General features: G+C 37.5%; 1 long non-coding RNA gene across 1 annotated transcript in view; it reads right to left on the bottom strand.

The window, feature by feature from the left end:
* Positions 1-17,477, bottom strand: part of LOC136358408 (uncharacterized) — a 524,491-nt gene extending 507,014 nt beyond the window's left edge. Inside the window, exon 1 of the long non-coding RNA XR_010743087.1 lies at positions 17,370-17,477. This is a non-coding gene — a long non-coding RNA (uncharacterized lncRNA). The remainder of the gene's footprint in view (positions 1-17,369) is intronic.
* Between the last annotated feature and the right edge of the window lie 1,255 nt (positions 17,478-18,732).

The following is an 18,732-nucleotide window of genomic DNA, read 5'->3' as shown; positions in this document are numbered from 1 at the left end:
GAGCAGTGTTTGACTGGTGATCACTTGCCTTTTAACTGCTTTAGAAAACAGCAGCAAAGCAATCCAGTCAATGCTGTTTCATTTACCCCAAAAAGAGGGCATGTGGCCTCGGAAAAAAAAAAAAAAAAAGAAAAAATCCTAATTAGATAATGATCAAAGTCTAAAGGACACATCAGCTCCTTTGTGCAAAATAGATGCTGGGAAACAAAAGATTCTTGCAATGTGGGCTCTGCTTGCTTCAGTTCACCAAGTACTGCAGTCATGTACATTATGTTCACTATCAATGCAATTAAAGAAGAAATGTTGGATGGGAGTCCCTGAACCTCATTTGTGGGAATAAACTGTGTCCTTCCTAGGGAGTACTTACTGAGGATGTAGGCTGGGGATTCTGCTCCAGATTCATAGGTATGTGCATTATACATTAAGTGTATAAAATGCAGGTCTACCTGTGTACTGGGTGTCTGAGGTCCTTGCCTGGTCATGGAGATCTGCTCAATCTAGTGGGGGAAGCTATTAGGCCACCTGGGCCCAGTGGGCTCTATCTCAAGTAGACACCTGCATTAAGCCAAGTAAACACATCTCCAATCATCATATTGCCATATTTTATACTCAGAATTTTTTAAAGAAATATTTAAAACAAACAAACAAACAAACAAAACAACAACAACAACAACAACAAAACCACAAACAACCCTTTTGTTAACGTGGCAAGTTTTGAGAAATGTTTGTGATGAGGTGCAGACATGGTGATACAGAAAGGGAAAGAAAAGGAAGTTGTTAGTTATGAAGTTGTGACATTTGGAAAATCATTTCTCATCTGTGCAAGTTAAAGGGAACCAAGTATGATGTGTTATAAGGAGACTGTTTCAGTACATGGTACTTTTCCAAGTCTGTTGTGTAAAAAATTGTGGTTAAAGTAGAAAAAGATTGTGTTGATATGGTTCACAATAATATTTAAATTATCAAGTTTGCAGGAGATCTTCCTGCACAATATGTTAGCATGATTACATATGTGCAGAAATATAAACGAAAGTGATACCAATAGTGGAACATGGCTGAGAAACACTTTATAGGTGAGTGACAACAGACAGGTATTTAGAATCCTGTGATAGCTGCTCCACCTGAAAGTGACTCTCCCTGCCTTCTTCATGAACAGCTCTAACAGCAAACCCCAAACAGGGAACCAAGCCAAGCACAACATCAGGTCCTAATCAGTGGCAAAGCCTGTAACAGGGTGCTAGCCACAAAACTAGGCTGAGGTGTAAATACCCATGGATGATATTCATTCTTGCTTCAGTGGTGTCAAATATTAATGCCTACTTACCTCCTGTCCCAGTTTTATGTTTTCCACTTGATTTATGAACCCCAGTCTTAGCACCCTGTTGCTTCAGTACAAAACAATCTGAAGTGAAAAAGGAATTGCCAAAGATACTCCAATGATCCTAGGTGATCCTGCATTACTTTGGTAACTTCTCAAGATGATTAGACCATTCCTATCTGAGCAGGTTTGAACAACTTTTAGGCTTTTCTCCCTTTCATGAATGAAATAAGCCCTAAAACAGTAATGTTATAGTCTCCTAAACAGCGTTTTCTACAGATAGAGAGGTTAGTCACAGTGAAAGAAGAAATACTCAATTCTCAGAGTTTACCAAATCAAGAGTGAGGCTGCTTTTAATTTATTAATGACATAAAATTACTACCAACCAGTAAACTATAAATTCAAAATTCAATAGCAGTAATACAAGCAAACCACAGAATCAGATGCTCAGAAAATGTCAATAAACAGCTACACATTTCTAAAAACCTTTTACAATTAACCCCAAAAGCCATACACACCCACACAGGTACATGCCATCTAAAAAAATTACTCACACCCCTACGTGTCACACACATGCTCCCATTTTTGGCACCATGATGTTCTGTGAGAGATATAGGTGTTTCAGCAAAGACCCATCAGTATTCAGAGTTCTGACAGTGGCAGGCCTTATAAATATGTTAGAGAAGATTGAGTTTGAACAGGGGCTGGAATTGTAATGGTGAGGTGGGGCACGAGGACTTCTTATTTTCTAGAGGTGGGTGGGTTGGTTTTTTTCTTTAGAAATCAAATGTTTATTGTTATTAAAGTAGTTACTTAAACACTCCTGAATTAAATCAGAATAGTTCATAAAAAGATTCCATCAGGAAAAATGCATTTCTCGCTACAAAGCTCACTTTGGTATTTGATGATGATTTCAAAAAAGTGAAAGGGATTGCTGGGCTTGTTTTCTTTCATGCCATTGTTTATTGGTACAGTCTCTTGCACACAATTGTGTTTTTCTTCCTGAAAACAACTAATATAAGTGTATTGTCTAATAAGATTACTTCAGCAAAGCTTTTTGCTTGTTGCCCAAGATTTTTAAACTGGCTGAGCTTTGCATTGTCTTGCTTTATACTTTGTTGTATATTGCAAACATGTGTAAGGATCAACTGAAGAAAACAGAAGGTAAAATTACCGTGAGCATTATAGAAATGTTGCTTTTATGAAAGTATTTTGTTATCACAAATGTCCAGTAGAAAAGCTATAGCATATGTTTCAGAAAAAGAGAAGATGAGATAGACATATAAAGATGATGAATTACAAGAATACCTCAATTCACTTTGTAGAACTTATTAAACTTACACAAAACTTGTATTGTCTCTCTGTTCTGAAGATTTCTTGAAATAATTTTGATGATAATTTGGTAATAAGAATTGAACTAAGGTAGATGATGGCAAAACTTTTTAACTATTTAATGTCAGTCAATGCAAAGCCACTCTTCAGGAACTCACGACTAGAGAACAAATCTGCCTGTAGAAAACAGAACATAAGGCACCCTAGGAAAATCCAGTAACAAAAAGATGATTAATTAATAAAACTGTCAGGGAAAATCTGCCAATTGTGTGTTTATTGCCGTATAACATTTATTGTCAGCATAGAGAGCCATGGCAACAACAAGGTAAGCAACAGCCATAAGGGTAGGTTATGTTGTTACAAAGCAAATAAACCTTGTCTCACTGTGTTCTGAGCAGGCAGCAAAGAATTGAAGACTCATAAAATGTTCCTTGATTGCTTTTCATTTTGTAAGGCTTTGCATTTTCTGCTGTCTTTTGGAAAAACACTCAAATATTATGAAAAGAGGAAGGGAAAATAAATAAAGATCAAAATGTAATCTGAAATAGACTTTGGCCATGACATTTTTGTTCTGAGAAGCAAAATATAAAATAATAATAAAAAATAATCAAGAAGCATAGCACCCCATGGAAATTTCAATTTCCAGATGAAAGAGGTCTACAGGTGGGTATCCAAACAAAACAAATATTTTAGAGTTCACTTAGTGTGATGAATGAGTTCTTATTATTGGATTTTATGAGTGCCTATTTTTATGTAATATAACTAATTTCATCACTGTGTTTGAAGTATGATCTTTCTTTTGAACTTAGCCTCATAAGAAATGAGGTTTTTTAGCAGAACTGCAATTCACTAGGTAGCAGTGCAAGTTCTGTAGACATATTGCCTATGTCCTATAATAAATGTAATGAGGCAACTTTACGTGGTTCTAGGCCAAGCAATCAGTAAACACACAGATAAATTAAAAGCAAGACAGTTTCTGGAAAAAGTTCCTGAGGAAGAAATATGGTTTTAAGTTCCTCACTTCCAGGCTCTGACTTGGCATTTTGTTGCTCTTTGCATTCCAAAGGCTGTAGGAAAACTCATGAGATCTGCTTGCTTTCTTGGAAAGGAAGGGAAAATATCCTTTCTCCATAGAACAGCTATGCCTAAAAATAGCTTCCACTGAAAGATATGTAATGAAACATGCAAAAAATATCTCACATATATGTTTATAAATCTGCTAAAAATATTGAAATAATTCAGGTTTCCTGTGGGGGCAACACCAGAAGTTTTTTGGAAAATATTTCAAAGTTTACTGAATGAATAAAGCCTCGTGCAAACTGGATCAAGAAACACATACAACAATCACCAAATTCATATTTTCTCATGGTTTGTTTCCCACCCTGGTAAACCCTCATTACAAATGTCTTTGCTCTGTTTATGGCACCTTATAAGTTTGATGACCTTTTTCAAAAAACCAATAACTCATTCTTAAAAATAGAATCAGCGTGCTAACTGAACTGTCATAAATAAGGCCTTCCTCTAGCATCCTAATGGGAACAATTTCTCTTGCTTGTTCTACAGTAACATGCAGAATAATTAATGCAGCTTTGTTTAACAAATTAATTGCAAAACAATTCATAACACAAGCATTTACAAGTGTAATATTTAGGTTACAAAATTTTTCACAGATAATGGCTTTATAATTATAAATATTTAGCAGTTACTACTGACTTCTTCTCATTGTGAGTGCAGGTGTTTGTGAGACAGGACAACCTTTGGGATGCAAAGAACAAAATCCAACTCCAGCCATAAATGAAAATCCAAGTTGCTACCTGGACTCTCTGTCTATTAATGCTCAGATTATGCCTATATGTCCTACTCATAATATTGCTAAGAGGGTTAAAATCATCATTTAGAAGAATGTAGGTGCAGTTACAAGAACAAGACTTCTTAGTACTCACTTTTCTGATTTTAATTCTGTCCTATAAATACTATTATCTGAGCCACAGACTGGAACACAAGAAACCATGTCAAGGAGTGAGTAGAGATATATCCTTTACTTTTGAAACTATTTTGTCATTCTAAAATGTTGGAACAACAAAACCAATGAGCCATTTTATAAGCAAAAAGCCATCTACATTGTGAAATTCCATGGTTTAGAATACCCAAAAGAGATTAAAAATAGCATTTAATGCACTTAAGATTTTGGGCTCTATGAAGTTACACTAAAAATAGTTTTTGCTTAAATCTGAACCTAAATATCCCTGTTGCTCATTAATCTACAATACAGATATTAAATAAAGCCCCTCATGGCAGTTCAGATTAGTTTAGATTAGCTCAGATTTCTGTAAGGAATATATGAACTTTCGCAACAAATTAGCATGCACTCACACACACATAAAGGCAAGGAAAAGTCTGAAATAATAATTCTGATCAGGTCCTGCTAAGGCAGGGTACCCTAGAGCATGTTGCTGAGGAATGAAGGCTTTCGAATATCTACAGAGAAGGAGAACTTCCCAACCACTCTGGGTGAGTTGTTCCAGTCCTCTGTCACTCCTCTCTCACTCTCACACTAAAATTCTTTCTCATGTTCAGATGGAACCTCCTCTGTTTCACTGTGGCTACTCAGGATGAGAAAAAAAAATCCCAAAACAAATCCCAGTTGTTGCACAGTAAGTTCTGAGCTCCTAAAACTTTCAAGGGCACCTCTGACCACACCAGCTGAGCTATTGCAGTCCTGGTGCTAGGCAGTGTATATTGAAGCTCTCACTTCAAAAACCTCTTCAAACTTTATTCCTTTAACAGACATAGTTGGTGGTTCTTCATTGCCCCACTGTTCATATTTAATATACTTCCTTAAGGACATCCATATGGCATCTGACAGCAGTAGTTACTGCTTGACAGCTATGTTCTCTTAACCATTTTACAGAGAAGCACAGATCTTTTGGATCTATCTTTCCCTCTCACAAGATATCTTCTTGTAAACTATCCCTCCTCCCCTCATTTCTCCCAGCTCCAAATAACCCTGGAGGTTAGAGGGACACTTCTACAGGACTTTTAGTCTCTAACAGGTTTTTCTAAGAAAAACACTCCGAGCTGTTCCTTAGCTGTCATTCAAAAATGGCAATCTTAACCAGTGATTTTCACATGTTCTCCTAAAGGCCCCATTGCAATGCTTCTATAAGCAGGCATTTTTAAGAAGCTGTTCAGAGGGCAAATGGTCACCAGAACATTGGAGATCTTTCTGTATTAGGGCTCTAGGTCAGTTCTTCCAGGACCAAATTTTGCTGGGAGATACAGGGGAGGGTTGGATAAATATCAGTCCTCAAAGGCAAATCCTACTCCACCTCATATTACTGTCTCCAGCAAATGCACTAGTGGTTTTCAAGACATTCTGACTGAAAGCATGTGGGAAGCCATAATTGTCCTAGTGTTTTATGTGGGGGGATGCTTATGTGTCTGAGCATACACAGTTTGAAGGGTATGAAAATTAATCCATAGCTGGAGGTAACCTACTTTCATTACTGCATTCTGAGGTTTTCTGGAGACAAACATTTACTTAGAGTTTTAAAAATCAGCAACTGAATTATGGTAACTGCTCTTTGGATTTGCTGTCGTTAATATGTTTGTCATTTTAGTAGTGGTTCAGCAAAATAAACAAATTAAATTAAAATCCAAAGCCATTCTGTGTTGTCTCACATAGTAGTAACACCACATCACTTGTCTCATCCTATTCCTTCTGAAATAAGCACGCTTATACAATTACCAAAGGAGCAAAGTGTTCAGTGTAAACAAACAAAATCAATCAGCTGAAGCAGATAACTCCTGGTTTGCACTCAGAGAAGCGCATGGAGCATTAGGTCTTTTTACAAAGGAAAGATCAAAACAAGTCATCAGCAATTGGAAGAGAAAACATCACAATAAATGATATATACTGCTGCTACTGTAGCACTACTGTAATTTAATAAGTGAAACAAAACTGTTTAATTTTCCTACAGCAAGAGTATAGATTATTTGACATGAGAAGATGCCTATCTTTTTACATATGACGAACTCCTGTGAAACACGAAGACTGTTGGAAATTGCTCATGGGGACCACCTGGGAGCCCAGGTGCCCTGTGTTGAGAGGGAACAGGAAGAGAGGAATGTGTTATAGTACCGCAGCTGGAGGAGCTCACCCTCAGAATAGAGGACTCAAGTCTTGAACCAGATATGGCACGCAGTGAAAGTAAACAGGTAAAAAATGCTGCTAAGAAGCAGTTAGATTTTCCACCAATGTTAAAAGTTGGTGTTTTCTATCATGAGTTGATTTCCTTTGAATTATTTGTACGCTCATCAGATTTGTATGTGGCTGTGGGAGACACTGCTTTGATACTGTGTTTTCCCTGCTTCAAGACTTATAGTTCTGACTTGGTTCATAGTGGTTTTCTTGGGTAGAGATAATAGGAAATATGAGGTAAATAACAATCTCCCATGTAGTCTCAGTTTTAATAGTATCAGAACAGGTCACTATCTTAAATACATTCATGAAAGACCTTATCAATGACAGATCAAGGATTCCATCATGAATTTTCAAGGGCCTTGATAGAGCATTGAAGGTTACATGGCTGATACACCATGCCAGCAAGAAACAGAGCAGATAAGACTGTGTAAAAATTCTGTCACACATGCCAAGGTAAAATAAATGAACTTTACGGATAGTAGACTTGCAGTGGACCACGTGGAAATTATCCTCTGACCTTGGAGAGGTGGGACTATCTATAGTATTGTGTCAAGTCACAGAAGAGGGTCCTAAGGAAAATAAATCATGAACAAGGACTGGTTGCAGACTTAAAACCAGGTAATCTGAAAAGCATCTGGTTTTAGGCAGCAAAATCCCATCCATCAACCAGCAGAGGTTTTTGCTTAAGCCTTGTTTTAAAGGCAAATTCCAGAGTCAGTGGCTAACAAAAAGCCACAGACTCTTAGAAATATCATCTGCATAAGAAAGAAAGTTAAACAATATCCACACACTCACTATGTAAATACTTCAGATCACTGAATAAAATTTTGATTGCTAATAAATGATTGGCCACTGCTAGAAAAACAATGTGATAACAATGTGATTCTGTTGACATAGTACATATGTGTGATCTGAGCCCTGAAGCCATGTCCTCTCTAGACACAGACAGTCTAGGGACATTTTTTCTGATTAAAAAGGATGAGTACATACAGAAGCAATGGCAGCAGATAATCCAAACAGGGAAAGAGAAAATTGTATCAAAAGTGAAAAATGCCAAATTCAAAAATGCTAGATTTCTGTATCTGGCATCCCTACATAAAGTAGAACTAAGCAAACTCTTCCAATTTAGAACTGAGTCTTTTGAGTTGCTCTAGAACTTTTGTCAAATTTGCATCTGTATAAATAGGTCATATTTGCATGAATAAGAAGGTCTTTCCTAATCTCTGCCTGACTGCAGACTCATGCATGTATTCAGTCCCTGTTGTCAGTGCTCCTGAGGTGAGGGGGATGAGCTGGGAGACAAGCGTGGCCTCAGGGCAGGCTGTGCCCTCTCCACCAGAGCAAGGCCAGGGAAATCATGGGCATGATAGAAGAGTCTGGTCCCAGACTGGAATCTCAGGAAAGAATTAAAGGAGATGCCTGAAAACAGCAATGGAGTCAAGGGTACCTACATCAGGTGTAGGACCAATCCCAGAAGAGTAGCCAGTGAGTCCAGCCAGCAGAGGCACGACCAAACACAAGTACTCTGCAACATAGCTTGGGCAAGGCAGAGGTACCCAGCTTGAACTAAAATATTAACTCCAGACCAAGGTGCAGAATCCTGTAGGAATGTTCAGGCTGAGGTCAGCACCTGCTGGTGTGTTCAGAGCTGTGAGTCTGGGTTTTCCCAATCCTGCAGCACATTCTCCTGTGACTAATTTTACAATAGTGGCAAAAAAAGTTCTCCTGCAAATATGAAACTTGTTGATTGGAGTAAGTGGACCTGATTGATCCATCTTGCCTGAACTCCCACAAGGGCATCATTTGCCCATCATGCCAGAACTCTATTTAGGCTCAAACCTGGACACCTGGTGGGTTCAGCACCTCAGTCCTTCTTGGGCACAGTACCCCTGTCAGAGTAATCACTGCCCCTGCCCTGTTGTCAGCTCTGGGGGCAGTCCACTCTTGCTGCTTACAGACACAAAACCACAGAAAACTGTAGCATGATGTATCTGACTGGGAATGGTCTAGATATCATTGCTGAGTAAAGTAAAAGTAGACTTGATCCAGACCCCAGGATTTCAGCCAACAGGAGTGGTGGAGATAAGAGAGGCTCATTATGCCAACATATAGTTATACAATATTTATCCCAGAGATAAATAAAGTAAAGCAGAGATCATGCTAGTCATCAGTTCCAGAAAAGGCTCAAAATAAAAAGAAAATAAATTGATTAACTAGAAATTTCAATTATGCCCCAAAACTGTGGTTTTTTCTCTTTACGCTGCCTATAGAGAAAATTTTAGATAATTTCCACAATGTAAGCTTACGTAGTATACATATACTGTAGTATGTTAGTAATACGGAACAGCAGGAGATTTGTGGAGTAAAGCATCTGATGCTTAGGAACTGGTATGTGCTCTGTGTCTGGGGGATTTTACATGGCTTGGTCCTAATCTCACTGTCAGGAATGTACATTGGCACGTCTAGTATTAGCAGGTGGAGTACATTAGGTGCATTCTTGAAATAATATTTTGCTTTAGCTAAGGAAGTCCATTCATGTGTTCTGAGGCTGCTCTGTGATATAAATGGATGCTCAGTAAATGCTGGAAAACTGGGAGATTTGTTCGAACTAAGGCACTGGTATGGATGTTTCCATAGTTGTATAAAGTGGATGAGATTTATCCCACTGTAACAGACATAGTGTGATATATTGTTTTTCTAGTTGATTGCAAAGTAGTCAAATTTCTTCTCTAGTGAAGTGTTACCTGCAGGTACAGGTAGATTAGATAGCAGTGCCTTTACAAAACTCAGTTTTCCAAGCAATTACATTTAGTTTAGTACTGGAGTCTCTGTGCACCTGTACAATAGGAGCCAAAATCTTGCAAATAATAATAACAAAAGCCCCTAGTCTCATTTCTTTCATACAGTTGCTTCAGTGTGAATGACTAAGATGACGAAGAAGAGGTGAGACTCATCTTTGGGAAATCAGTTCTAAAAACTACTCCTCCAACATCCTCCAAATATACTTCTTTATTAATTTTCCTAACTTTATTTTCTTGCTTCCTGCATATTCAGGAATGAAATTTTGTTCACTTACAATTAATAATTTCTTTTTACCATCACTCCCAAGGTACATTATTAAAATGCCCTAATTGTATTATACCATATTATACTATCCTAATTATATTTACTGCAATTTCATAAAAGTCCCTGATGTACCAAAAACATACCAAAATAGCTGCAGAAACACATCTACATATATGCAGTAAAATAAAAGCAATTTGTCCATACAGGAACGGGACTGATTTCACAGCATCAGCTGCCTGTGCTGCCATGTGGGAGGAGTCTTAATTCAATTGGTGTCTTTGAAGGCTTGTTCTTTTCCAGTTGCCTTTCTATAATATAGAAACACCATTATTATCTGAAAAGGAAAATGCTGCAGTGAAACTATAACATTTGATAACATTCCCAGTTGTCTTCATTTGAGAGGAGTTTGATGGAATGAGTACTTATAGCTTTCCCTGTTTGGCAGAAACCACCCTGTAAGACAGGGAATAACACAGCCAGGAAGAGGGGAAGGAAGTAATACTTTCATTGAACTAAGGAAAGTGCAACTCTACCTTTTTTATATCACCTCTTCACTCTCACATTTCATTCTGTTCACACTTCAGAGTCTCTTTGAAGGCTTATTATCAAGATTTGCATTTCTGGAAAACAGGCCTTGGATACTGATATCCCAAATTTGAAACAACTCATATTTGACCATTTTAAAATCAGTAATGTCTTATGCAGTGAGCCTTTCCAGAAAGCATGGGAAATAATTCCAGAGTTCTCTTCCAGAAAGAGTTATAGGAGAGTTTGCTTCGCTAGATAATGCTGATGGATGTGTAGGATTTTCTCAAAACAGAAAGATATTTACACTGCGGATTGAAATATTTAGTATTGCCATTGTAAAATCAGATTTAACATTGACATCCATGCAGACCAGACAATATCCCCTTTCAAAATTTTGGCAACAGTTAAATTTAGCTTATGTTGACTCTTTTGCACACAAATTGCAATCATAATTATAACTTCAGCTAATAACAGGATCCTTCAAGTTTTTTCCCCCCACTTAGCTAATCTGTTATATAACAAAGAGATTTAAAATTTAAAAATAATTGCTTCCAAGAAACAAGAAATGAAGTTGTTTTGGTATAGCTTCCAGCTTAAGAAAAGCTAAGTCTTAAAAAATTGGAGATCTATGAATATATTCACTAAGAAAAGAAAAAAAAAAAAAAAAAACCACAACAAAACAAACCACCAGAAAAATTAGTTCTAAAATTCGACAGGACAAGCAAATTCTGTGATATTAGTTGTCTGATCTTTTTATTTTCCAAGCTAACTGAAGGAATCAATAAAATTCTCACTGAGCGATCAAAGTCCAAGGAAGTGTTTGTAACATTTGTTTTTTTAATTTTTATCATGCATGAGTTCATAGTGGGATTTCATCAGATATCTAAAATTATTTATCTCAAAGATGACAAAAGTCTGCAAAAAGCCCTAATAACATGATTTAAAGAAGGGAATACTAACTTCATAAGAGGCTTAGTACAATATTATTAAAAGATTAGCATTTACTTTGAGATATGGTTGAGCACAGAATACCAGCCAAGTACTTATCTTTACAGAGGAAACACAGAGCTGGGATTGTCCTTGGAAAGGCAAATGTTGAAGACTCATTTGGACACTCAGTCTGCAACTATTCCTATGTGAAGAGGTAGGAAGATTCCACAGCTGTGAAGATGTATCCTCTCGGTTTCAGCCAGTGTGATTGATGGCTTCCTCTGACAGCCCTAACCACAGCTTTGGAAAGGCTTAGAGGTTGGAAGCTGGTTTGCATCCAACCCACTGACTCCTAGGAAAGATCCGAGGAATATCCTGTTAAGAAACAGAGCTTCCCTGACATACCATAAAGCACAGCAATGGGAACCAGATATCTCGCTGGAGTTTTTCAGTGCAATGCGTGGTGGTGAAGCGTGGCCTGTCCCTGGCAGACTTACAGGTTAGGTGGTATTAATCACCTCTGCTTAAGTGGCTGGTCATGAGTATTTTGTAATGTAGCTTGTGGATGTCTGTAGTGCTCAGAATGAGAAAAGTCAAACAATAAACTACAATACAGAGATGTTGCAAAAAGGAAAACAAGTTGGAAAAAAAAGCTAATGGAATTGTGACATGGTTGAGTAACTGGGAAGAAATTTTAATTTTTTTTAAATAATCCTTTTTGTTCAATCTCTAAAATAAATATACAAGAAGTCATTTCTCTTACTCTCAATCTGATTGTGCAAGTCAATAATACATGCAAGCACTTACATTTTCAGGTATTTTATTTACTTTTTGCCTTTATCATTTTGAGATTGCTTTTAAAGATGTATTCCTTCTCTTTGCAGAGACAATATGAACTGTCTGAGCAAACAAACTGGTTGAGTTAGCAACTGGAAGGAACGAAACACACTCGCACCTAGAGAGATGTGCTTCCAGCAATCACCTTAATGAGCTGGTTTCCCTTTGAAGTCTGCCTGACCCGTGGGTAATAGTTTTACAGCTTCAAGACCAAGAGCAGCTTGCCAATATTCTTGTCCTTTAAGACTCACTGTAACAACCATGTTCTGTGTTTTAAATTAAATAAATGTTCTACAGATACACAGCTGCAATTCTTCTCAGACAGAAGAAAATTCTTACAATTGTTCTGACAATAGAGGCCTTTCCCTCTTTATTTGAATGTAAGTGAGGGGATCAGATGTGTCCTTAGTAAGTTTGGATTTTGGGGTTAGTAAAGAATGAGTAGAAAAGTAGTGCACCAGAGGCAGTGGGAATTTTCACTCTGATTCCTTGGTTCTAACCATCCAATTGTCTGAAAAATAATAATTTTTTTGAAGGTATTTTCTTTTCCTCTGACATGCCCATAGCTATCCTCTATCTCTTTTCTTTATCTTGGAAACATACATTTGACATCTCTGTTTAGATAAGTAAATAAGATGTGACTTAAGATCTGCAACACCAAGCCATTTACTACTGTGATGTCTAATGAAGTCTAACTCAAAGAAATATCTTTTTGTATGAGAAATGCATTTTTCATTTTGAAGTTATCATTTTTAACTAGGAAATAGCTTATTGAAATATTTCAAAACAAATCAGTACAGATAAGAATTCTGCAGTCTGGTATTTTGATTTAAACTTTGAATATATAAACAAAAACTAAATATTGGAAATTGTGGCAAGATAAAAATATTTGTGTTGGACTAAACCTTTGAGCAAGAAATTTCTTTAACTTTTATCCTTCTCCTTGCTCTTTAATTCATACTTATTCTACAAATTCTAAAAGGAGCTCTACACCCTGCAAATAGTAAGGCCTAACACATGCCAGAGTCAGTGTCAATCTGAATTCAGCCGAACCAAGTATTCAGGAAGTTAAATATACATACGCGTGTGCTGGAGTGGGACCTTAAAGGAATTCTTACTGAGACAGAAATATAACCAATTTTGCTTTTCAAAGAATGGCAAATATTGCTGAGATGAGACTTAAATTTAGAAGTGATTAGCACATTTTTGAAAGTACTCTTCAGTATTTTTGAAAATGTGCTCCCTCAACACACCAGTCACAGATTCTGAGCACCTAATTTGCCTGACAGTTTCAGTAGCCCTGCTGTCAGTGGGACTGCCTGGTGTGAGGCTGTGGCTGAATTTCTCACTGCTCTTTGACAGGCTTCAGGCATAAGAAAGGTGTCATCAGTCCTCTGCAGACTGTGCCACAGCAACAATTGACCTAGCTGGAAAAGAAAATGGGAAAAAGGACAAGATGAATGGAGACCTTTTAGAATTCAGTCATTAAAGATAAAAAATAAAGTACATTTCAGAGTTTTGCGTGAAAGCTGCTTATTGACCATTAAATTTGTTATGGAAAAAAGAACAAAAAATGGCTACACCATCTGAAAAATACCTTCTAAATATTTCTCATTGTTATTTTGTGTAATAATTCAAAAATCAATTTTGACTTGGTTTTCTAACAGCAAAAGAATTACACCTTCTTTCTTATTTTCCTGTTTGCTTTATATTTCTTTGTTTTGTTTCCCAATTGTTACAGTTAATTATTTGTAAGATCTCTTTTTTAAAAATCAGTCACAAACTCAAATTATGCTGGACTTCAGTTCAAAGTCATTAGGAGCAACTAAGATTTTCAAATGTGTCCAAAGAAGATGCATGAAAAAAATGCCTTTAAAACATATCTTTAGTATTCTGGCCAGTTTCTATGAATCTTAGACATAGGACTATGGGTCATCAGGCAATATGATGCCAAGACACAACTTAAAATTTCAAGTCTTCAGTTACTTATACAACAGAGCAAAAGTGATAATTAAAAAAATATCTTGATCCTTCTTGCAGAAGCCTGGATTTCCAAGTCAGTTTACTGCAAGATTGCAGATGTGAATTACGATCTTTTTTCCTCCCCAGAAGCCTTCACTTTTTTCTTTGAACACAAAGAAATAAAACCAGACTAAATTTCATAGGGCTTAAAATAAGTGCTGTAAAATCTTCAGACAATATTTTTTTCCATAGAAGACTATGAAAGACCATGAATTTCCTTTTTTTCATTACAGTTCATTGGAGAATTTTTGTAACACTAGTTCAGCTAAAGTTGTTGAAGAATCTCTAAAACCAGTAACTATACTTCCTTTTTTATTATTCACTTTGGTTAAAATTTTATTTTTATTGTTTTTTGAACCAGCACAGTACTAGCAGTCATATATGTGGTATCACATGGAAATAGCAATCGTTATGGTCCATCAATCACCTGTTTCTGGATCAGCAATAACATTCTGTACAAAGGTCTGCCAGGCTCCTCAGTGGCTCTCTCTGAGTGAGAGAAATGTAGAGTTCCAGGGCTCCTGCATTTCAGTACTTATATCATCCATACCCTCATCTCTTTGCAGGGTGGATATATTCTGACTATTTCAGGCATCTATATATGTTTAAATATATGTTAAAATCCCAGAAAAGTTTTGAGGAGATAGGTCTTATGAATACCTGCTTTGTCCAGACTTGGTGACTGTCAGTGAGCAGTAAAAAGGTAACAGGATTACCCCAAGCCCTACTATGGCTATATTAAGGTAACTTAGCATAAGCATGCTCACAAACAGAATCCTGTGCTGTCTCAGTAAAAGATGCAGGTCCTACATGTTTATTTACTTTGTTCCTCTCCCATGGAAACAAAACATAGTTGTTTCTGAAAAATCCATGTCAAACTAAAAGAATGGTAAACCATAAGATGAAAATTAAAACATGATTGAGGAGATCGTGCTTAAATTTTCTTAAAAAATATAAGCCACTCCTCAGATAGAGGAGTCCCTTTTTTTTTTTTTTTAAGATAGAGACGTTAAAACTTTCTGTGGGAAAAGCAAAAGTTTTGCATAAGTGGTTAGGAAGTGAAGAGAGGTTGTAATGGTAAATGGTTTACAACATGAATGTTAAACTCTAGAAAACTGTGTATAATCCTTACCTACACAAGTCATCCCATTTTTAAGATAAAAATAATGAGAGCCATCTGATCTAAGAAATATAAGGGTCTGTTAATTATTAATACAATATTATACTGTGTTTTTTAGAATAATTTAGCAAAAAGCAGAGCAGCTGAAAACAAGTCAGCCTAAAATTCACGGCAAGAAAAGGGAGGTTTGAAGTAACAACTTTGCAATTTTTGCAAGGGAGAAGTAACTGAGAGTGAAAAATGCAGAAGCCAAAGACAGTCTGAACTTTGGGTCAGAGAAGATGAAAAAAGTTATTCAGAAATGCACTTTAAAAAAAATATATAAAGAGAGAGGCATTGAGTGCAGAAAGCAAGATCTTACAACAGTAAATGGGAATAGATGAGCAGACACGAGGAAAATGTCATGTTCAAATGTAGAAGTCAGCAACTAGAACAGCAAGAGGCATTTTCATATCATATTCCAAACCACATCTTAAATATGTTATTTTTCTCTGGGCATTCTGCTCTAAGGGTATCATTGTGATAATTTCTGATCACATCTGAATCATCCTCTGGGCTCTATTGTTGAGCTCATGATGGTCCTGATGATTTTGGTCAAACTAAAATGCGTTTAATGAATCGTGTTTTGTATAAGACGAACCATGATTATTTCAGACAACCTGCAGGTTGGAGAGAAGTCATTCTCCCTCAGTATAAGAACTTATCAGCTTCCAATCTCCATTATCATGGAAATCTCCACTGCTCAGTCTAAGCACAAACTATCTCCACCTTCAGTACAGTTGAGGGTCCAGGCCCTCAAAGAAAATCAAGTCAAATTCATTCTCTTGATTTATGCCATTCTCATACTTTAGTCACTGTTTTCAAACAACCCTCTTTAAAACAATATTTTTTTCACTTTTATGTTGTCATGTAAGCAAATTTAATCAAACCACATTAATTCTGAGCAGACAAGATGAAGAAGCAAAGGAAAAGGTCTGCAAGGGTAAGCAAGGGATTGATTCTTAGTCTGGCTTTCACCAAAGTTCCAGCAGCATGCTACCATTAAGAAAGGCAGAATCAGTCAGAGATGATCAATTAAGAACCAAAAACTCACAAGTAGTTCATAGTGAAATCCCTATGCAATGAAAAGCCTACAGCAATATTTCCTTGAATTTGTAAAGTCATGTTTGAAGCCAGGATCTCTTCAGTGATGGGGTCATGGCCTCTCCAGATATCACCAAAAGTAATCATAGGGTTGTGAAGCATTGAAAATTTATTAGTTACAGTAAACAAAATCTTGCCTTTCCAGTCCCGTTCTATCCTTCACCTTCAAGAACAAATGTCAGCCTATTATCAAGACCACAATATATATGCACAGATAATTCTTGCAGGCTTGTCACTCTTACTATGTGTATATGTTTTCCTGCTGGCTTACAAGAAATTCAAAAGTTTCCTGGCATCCTTTCTTGGTTGTTTTTGTTTTGTTTTTTTTTTTACTTTTTAGAAGCTAGACTTGGATTCTAGTAACATGAATAACAGGACACACAAAAATCTCTGGAGATTCAAGAGCACTGACAAGCAATGATTTCAAAAGCAAATAAACATAAAATCATGGAATCATAGAATTTCCTGTGTTGGAAGGGACCCTACTCCTGTAGGGTCTGCGTGGGACAGCACCAAGAGTCACAGCATGTGCCTGAGAGCATCGTTCAAATGCTGCCTTTGCTCTGGCGGACTTGGTGGTGTGATCACTTCCCTAAAAATCTTGTTCCCATGTCCAACACACCTCTGAGTGAAAACTGCTTCTTAATAGACAACCTAAATCTCCCCTGACACAAGTTCATACCATTACACGGTACAATGGTATCTCCATATCAGTATGAAATTCTTTGGGAAAGGCTGTGGCAAATAATATTCCAAGATGAACCACAAGGTGACTTGTAGTCAAGACAGGCGCTGCACTCAAAGTGCTTCTTTAAAAACATCAGAGGGCTTCAAATATCATCACCATGTTATGTAGAAGTCTTTCATACCGTTTCTATGTAGTAATCCTATGGGCAGCTCCACAGAGGTCTGACTCTTTCTCTCCTTCTTCTCTCTTCCTTTTGCTGTTCCAGTTCACTGCTTCCTGTCCCTGGCATAGTCACTCAACCCTACCTGTCCCTCACACCACCTCCCATCCCTCAGTCCTCAAAGCACAGCCAGCAGACTCCAACTGCCTCTCTACCAACTCATGCTTTTATCACACCGAGCTGTGAGGGCAAGGCTGTTCCCACTCTTTGGTAATTAACACAGCTGCAATACATTGGAGGCAGGATTACATTTAGCACAATCTTTGTCTTCCCACAGTGACTTGTTCAAACCAGACCATTCTATGATTCTATAAAATAAGGTAGATAGATAACTTAATAAAATCCCAGAGTAAGGCAGGATGCAAAAGTAGATGCAGCCAACAAGGAATAGCAAACTGCCTGCTCTAAATATGCCTGAGGGAAGAAGAATGTTCATTTCCAGGACCATCAGCAGATCCCCATCTCATCTTTGCAACTGGGTTTCTGTTGCTGCTGCCAAAGATGAGAGGGAGGACTGGAAGAACGTGAAGGAGGTATTTCCTGAAAACAACAGCTTTTCCTCTGAAACACTTGTCTGGCTGTTTTCCCTGGCCTGGGCCCGAGATTCCCCCACACTGGGAACTGGACCTCTTCCAGTTACCTGCCAATGCTTAGGAACATGAGAAGAGAGTGGGGACACTGGATGTGAAACATTAGTGTTTAGTAGGGGCTATCACACCAAAGGGAAGAAACAGGAGTGGGAAAGAGGAACTGAGATGTGAATGTGGATACTCTACTTCTGAGGAAAAAATGAAGGGATTCCAGGAAAGAAAGAGGAGGCATGGCCTCATTCAGGTGTCCTGGAGCTTCCTGACCTCTTGGCATCTTTCTCCACTTACTATTGCTTACAATTACCCCACACTTACTATTTCTATTGGCACCTGGGCAAAGCTGCAAACACATTTTCAGAGTTTATCTGTTCAGCCCTGTGGGGATGGGGGTAAAAGTTGCTCACCACAAGCCCATGCAATTCTATTCTGTTGGTCCATTGCTCCATGGACCAACGCCTTCACTGGTTTCATTTAGATCTGTCTCACTTTCGCAGGAGCTATACCTTTTTTTCTGAAGGGCAGCAAGAGATCTTTGCCTCATGGAAAGGGCATCTTAGGGAATTACTACCTAGTTCCTAGAGGACAGTAATTCTTTGTTTTTCTATTTGGTTCTATTGTCTATCTTTTAACTGGTGTTTTCTTCCCAGGGTCAGTGACCCTGTTGCTTTGTTTGTACCCAAGGTAAAATACCTTGATATTTAATTATTTGCTGCAGTGTACAACAGCTACTTGTC

The sequence above is a fragment of the Sylvia atricapilla genome, chromosome 3 (genome assembly GCF_009819655.1).
Source record: "Sylvia atricapilla isolate bSylAtr1 chromosome 3, bSylAtr1.pri, whole genome shotgun sequence".
Lineage (NCBI taxonomy): Eukaryota > Metazoa > Chordata > Aves > Passeriformes > Sylviidae > Sylvia > Sylvia atricapilla.
Note: the sequence above shows the minus strand (reverse complement) of the source record. Positions and strands in the feature narration are given on the sequence as shown.